General features: G+C 29.4%; 1 protein-coding gene across 1 annotated transcript in view; it reads left to right on the top strand.

Moving 5' to 3' along the window:
* Positions 1 to 201: 201 nt before the first annotated feature.
* The window catches only part of LOC118200800 (inverted formin-2-like), a 358,115-nt gene continuing 352,316 nt past the window's right edge, over positions 202 to 6,000 (top strand). Inside the window, exon 1 of the mRNA XM_085820652.1 lies at positions 202 to 219. The gene's annotated coding sequence lies outside the window, so the exon portion shown is untranslated. The remainder of the gene's footprint in view (positions 220 to 6,000) is intronic.

The following is a 6,000-nucleotide window of genomic DNA, read 5'->3' as shown; positions in this document are numbered from 1 at the left end:
TTATTTATTAATATGGTATATATGTGAATTTTGCACGCAAAAAGTCAAATATTTATTAATATCAAAGTTTTACTAAAGAAATTCATACATGTATTCTAAAAGTGTTATAACTGATTATAGGTTTGTTACGTTGCTCTATAAGGATATTTAAAGACCGCTTAGAATTTGCGAACCTTGAGAAGTTACCCTAATCATGTGTGTTTTGAAGTGCCAAGCAAGGTAAAATTTTACTTCTTTTTTACATGTCACAGTCTTATTGTTGATGCCAGGAATCATAATGTCTTTTTTGATAGCTAATCTGTTGACAGTATTTAAAAAGACCTTTCGGCAAGAAAAAGAGGTTTTAGGAAGCATCTTGAATTGGCGGTTGCTAGAACCATAAAGAAATTCAAATATAATCTGGCAAAACACTGATAATCTATCCATCTCACAGTGATTGATTGCATTATAAGAAGCATTACCTAAAAGTATGAAGTCTTTATTTCTTAATGTTTATGTATGCAACTCAGTAAGAATAAAATTATTCAGTCAGAAAAATTAGAATATTACATTTGTCATCTAAGAATGAATACATTTTTGCCATCCTTCTAGTGATTATCATAATATTCTCATCCATGACAGATAAGATTAAACCTGATGTCTGCATTAACATCTGGAAAATACATTGACTTCTAAACGAAGTGAATGCAAAAATTAATATTTTTTCTCGTGAATAAGCTTACAAATAATGAAATACTACTGAATTGACAGTTCAAGCATATAAAATATCTTTAATGCAAGTAAATATTAAAATTACTTCTAATAAAGTTTTTAAGAAAAATTACTGCGTTTTGCTACTTTTGTAAAGTAATTCACATAAAACGAAAGAAACTATTTCTATAAAAGTTTTACTTCCATGTGGATTCCAGATGTCCCAAGTAAGTACAAGAATATGCTTAAGAAAATGTGTCCGATTCTTGCAAGTTTATGGTACCAATAAACACGGAATTTGAGAAATAAGTCTTCAACAGAAAATCACGAAGTAACAGTCTATTTAAATATTATAAATCATAAAACGGTATCAGCTTTTTTCCTGAAAAATACATTCCCTCTGAATGGCAGTTGAAGAGATTGGTATAATATGTTTCTGCAATATTGAGAAAAGGGTTTTAATTCGGGGTCTGTCTTAAATATTGGATGATACTATTAAATAGATTTAAAATATTTTCTCTCGCTATGTTGTTTGTAAATGAATTATTTTAAAGTTGTTTCCATTTTTCTCTGAAATCATATTTTATTATATACGAAGAAGTCAATATAAAGATCGGAATTAAAAGTTTTTTTTATTGATTTTAGCATCAAATGTCAATCAAAATGTTTTTAAAATGAATAGAATCATTTGGTGCCCCATAGCCGACGTAGTTAAAGGAGAATGGGCAGCATTTTGAGACAAGTTAGTTTGAAATCCAAATTAGAGGCCTAAATGGTAATTCTAGCTATATAAATTTATAGATAAATTAAATTTGCACATTTAAGATATCATCTCGTATTAAAAGTATTTAAAATTTAACGATCTTAAGTCAATTATGCGAAAAGCTTGTTAAAGTTTTAAATAAAGCAGCGTTTCATAAAGAAATTGTTTCTAGAAAACACATCTCATAAAGATCATGGCTAAAGTATGTTTAGACAGTTTTTAGTAACATTAACAGATATCAATATTAATATGAGGGGGCGGTTGTTTATTAATTTTAAGGCATATAATATAGTTTGCTTATGAGGACACTGAAAGAACTTTAAGATCTCAAAATATAGTTAATACACAGGCAAGAGCATAGAAGTTGTGTTTTCTTTATCTGATAGAAAGCTAATAAAAATAAATAATTCAAAACGCTGTATAAAATATAGTTATTGTAATAAACCATCAATAATATATTCCTACATATTTTATTATGGAAATAAGTATGTAGGGTAAAAATCTCGCTGTAAGTGATCTCTCTCTAAATTTCTCTGTAAATCCCTCTGTAAATGATTCTAAAGTCTTTAAATCTTACTTAGACCGAAAAACGAGTTATCACTTCGTTTGTGAAATTGCAATTGCGTTCGAGGAAGATTTAAATAAACTTGTACTGAACAATCACACAAACTGTGTGTACAAATTAAGACTAAGCCACTTGCGGGTGTTAGGTAACAGATAGCTGAATTCCCAAATTTAAAGTGAATATTAGCTGGAGACTACAATACAAATGGCCTAACTAAGCTTTGATTCAAATACTAAGCTCGCAATTTAACTTCGCTAGCGAAATGGATAATCTCAGGTAAGTAAATTAAGCAGAGTTGAGAGAGAGAAAAATACTACGACGACTGTTGCTACCTAAAACTGTACCTACAAAATTTCAAAAGCAGAGACTTAAATAGTCGTAACTTATTTGCATCCTGCTGAGAGCTAATGAAAAGAATAAATGATATTACAGATCCAATAAAAAGAAAATGCGTTAATTAACATAAACTCTGCATAATTTTGAAAAAAACATAAACTCTGCATAATTTTGGCATAATTTTGAAAAAAACATAAACTCTGCATAATTTTGGCAAAATGTTTTAAAACTCTGCATAATTATAAAGGCATAATTTTGAAATGAAAATTCATTCTTTAAAAGCGTCTTTCTCACTCACATTAATTAATCGATTTTCCATTCATAAGGGGGATTAAACTGAAATTTGTGCTTCGATGTTTTTTTCAGGCATTCTTGACCTCATTGACGAGTTCAGTTTCCGTATTATTTGGCCTTGCTAACAAACTGCACCATAATATTCCCAAATAGCTCAACTCCGAATCGTCAGTCAGAAATGTTTATGTCATTGTCATCAAAACAAGCATTTATGATACAAGAAATTTTGAATATTTATACTTACTATCTTACCGAAAATCTTCTCTCTGGAAGGAAAAAGTGTAAACTTCGGCAGCAAATGTTCTCCCGACGTGTATTTTGAGATTTTTCGATTTTTCTCGGTATTCTTACCAATTTTCACAAAAGATAGAATACCACCTACAGCAAATGTTTCTTCATATATGACGTCTTTTCTTTCCTACTGCTATTTGTAGAAAAGGAAATAGTTTCAGCTTTTTTTTTTTTTTTTTTTTTAAGCTGTAGGGTCCATCTGCTTCCTCAGAAAATATTACATATTTCCAGGTACATTCAATATATGCATATGTTTGTTGAATTTCTTGTGAGTAAGTTTATGTCTTACTGCTGAAGAAAAAGCAAATTTTGTTTTAATAAAGTAGACGTTTGATTTTAAGCTTTGACGTCATCAACAATTCGATTTAGTGCAAGATAATTTTAAGCCTGTAGCCTTTTTCAGAAAAGGATAATTTTTTATGACATGCTTGTCGAAACAGAGCTGACATTTGGCGCCTTGATAGCAAATTGGGTCACTTTAGGACTAAGATTTTCCATAATTCAGAGGATTAAAAAATGATTTATCGCAGTTTTTTACTTACTGTAACGTTCCCGTAACAGTTTTCATTAAAAAATTCCTATGACAGGTTTTCTTATTTCTCGTCATAGTTATAAATAGCAGGATTTAATCAGGAAGCGAACAAACAGATTTAGCTGTTTTAGCTTGCAGTTTTAGGCACGCGTAGAAGAATTTAAGTTGAATATACTATTTTAAAGAAACATTCGAGAATAGGTTCTTAGATAAAAACGCTTAACCGTAAATTTTCAAAGATACCTATATAAAACTCAAACTTGATCTGCAATTTTTTCAGGTATTTTGCGTTTGCTGAATTTATGCGCATTGTATATGAACTGATAATTGAATAGATTTTTAAAATTTCCCTGATGACTTAAATTTCCGCAAATTAAAACAAAAAAGTACTAATGACTTTATACGTTTCTTCAATATTTTAAAGTGCAAAATCTACTGGAACCGTAGTCAGATTGCATTGTCCCAATTATTAACTATAGGTACTATAACTCAAAGTGAAAATATGAAAAGAAAAAAAAAACATTTATTTACACGTCAACCTAGCGGTTACACAAACTTAAAAGTGTAAAAGGACTAAGCTCCACTGATTTTGGGTAGTTTAGAACATAAATCAAACTGAAAGTAGAACACAATTTCAGCACCCTCTGACTAACTTTGGCTTCGCCCAAAATATTCTCAAACAAAAGTGTCTTCCCAAAGCTTAAGCCGATAAATTAAATTTAACCGGCAGGAAAGCAGCGTAACGGTTAGCCTATGAAGCTAAAAGCTCTCTTCCTGAGCTCAAGAACGTTGCCCTTATTTATACTTTTCGCATTCTAGTGAGAATTAAAGAAGGTAAAAGTGAGAGTACAGTCAACTACATGGAGGTAGGAAAGGAAGGAGGGGCCAACCGGCACTAGAAGTGAAGCTCTGCTTTGTAGCTTGGGTCACCAGATGGGGTGTTCTTTTTTACATGCAGAAGCTCGCTTGACAGGGTTCTGATAGTATTTCGACACACGACAGTTCCATACAAATCGAAAAAGGGACACTTTCGCATGAAAGAAACATTCATAGTGTGATGGATAATAGCAATTTGTAGAGTTTACTAACATTTACGCAAAAATCACATCTTGGTTATTTTTCGATAACTAACAACAGCGATTTTGATTATGAATTTGTTTTATAAAATTCTAAGCTGTTGCACTACAAAAATATAGATTTTAAGAAAATTGCTAAAAGTGCTCTGCCAAAAATTATTTTCTAGAAGATTTGAAAAGTTTAAAACTCGATGGCTAAATGTAAATATAAAATTATATATGTTAAAATATTTGTAATTAGGCACATAGGTCAGATTAAGTTTTTATTAAATAGAGTAACGCATGCAAGGGCTATCTGCCTAAAGAGAGAGATGCCATCGCGGAGGAATTTTGAAGAAAAACTGACCTTTGAGTGGGTATTAAAAATAATGCATATAATTTTCATTCAAATTATATTCATATATATTTTTTATGTAAAACTTTCGGGTGTTTGCTAAATTAGTGTAAATTACTTTACACGAAAAATATAGTGAATGCACAGAAATTAAAGATTTGCACATGCCGGAAATGAAAAATAGGAAATATGTATGGGTATTTATGCATGTGCTTGCAAAAAGCATGTATCTGCCTTTGACAAAATACATAAATATTCATTAAATTACTTATAAATGGATTTGAAATGAAGAATTTATTTACTTATAAACAACTGTGAAAGTACTGTGAAGAAATCTAATTATTAAATGTATCTAATTTATAATGATTATAAATGTTATCTAAATATATAATAACCTTAATATTGAATTGTAAACATAAATTGAAATCCTGTTGACAAATACGTTATAAAACTATTTAAGCAAGAATTGTTCGTATTGGAAAGCAATCTGTTAAAAGGTATTGTAAAGCAAATGCTATGAGATGCGCACTTAAGAACGTAATGAAGAGTTTTGGAATATGTATTGTTGAAATGAAGGGTAAAAAAAATCTGATAAGTATAATTAAAAGAATTATTCCCCTTACATTTTATAATAACTCAGTTACAAGTTTTAAATAATAAAAAAAAAAAAAAAAAAAAAACACTTATTTTATTCCCTTTCAGAAATGTTCAGAGAAAGTCAAGTACTATTTAAAGTATTTCGCTAATTCCTAATAATTCTCTAATTTAAAATGAACCGAATAGAGCATTAATTATAAATTGACTTTTTAATTTTTCCTTTTAAAAGATGCCTCAGAAGCCAAAAAATCATGTCATATTTAAGAAAGTATTTTAGGAAGAAGCTCTATAAATAGAAAAGAAATAATGCATAATTTTAATAATAATAATACAATAAACTTTGATATTGATTTTTGTACCTTAACCGAATAAAATCGAATTAACTTAATTTTTTTTCTAATGTACTGGTAATTAACGAAAACTTGTGAAAATTTTTCATTCAAATTAAACCATTCTGAGAAAACTGTCCTGTGAAAAGTATAGCATTTAATTACATTCAGAATGAAATGTTGTTTAAGAATA

Source organism: Stegodyphus dumicola, chromosome 7 (assembly GCF_044657685.1).
Source record: "Stegodyphus dumicola isolate Sdum_Otavi_A_Nest chromosome 7, ASM4465768v1".
Lineage (NCBI taxonomy): Eukaryota > Metazoa > Arthropoda > Arachnida > Araneae > Eresidae > Stegodyphus > Stegodyphus dumicola.
Note: the sequence above shows the minus strand (reverse complement) of the source record. Positions and strands in the feature narration are given on the sequence as shown.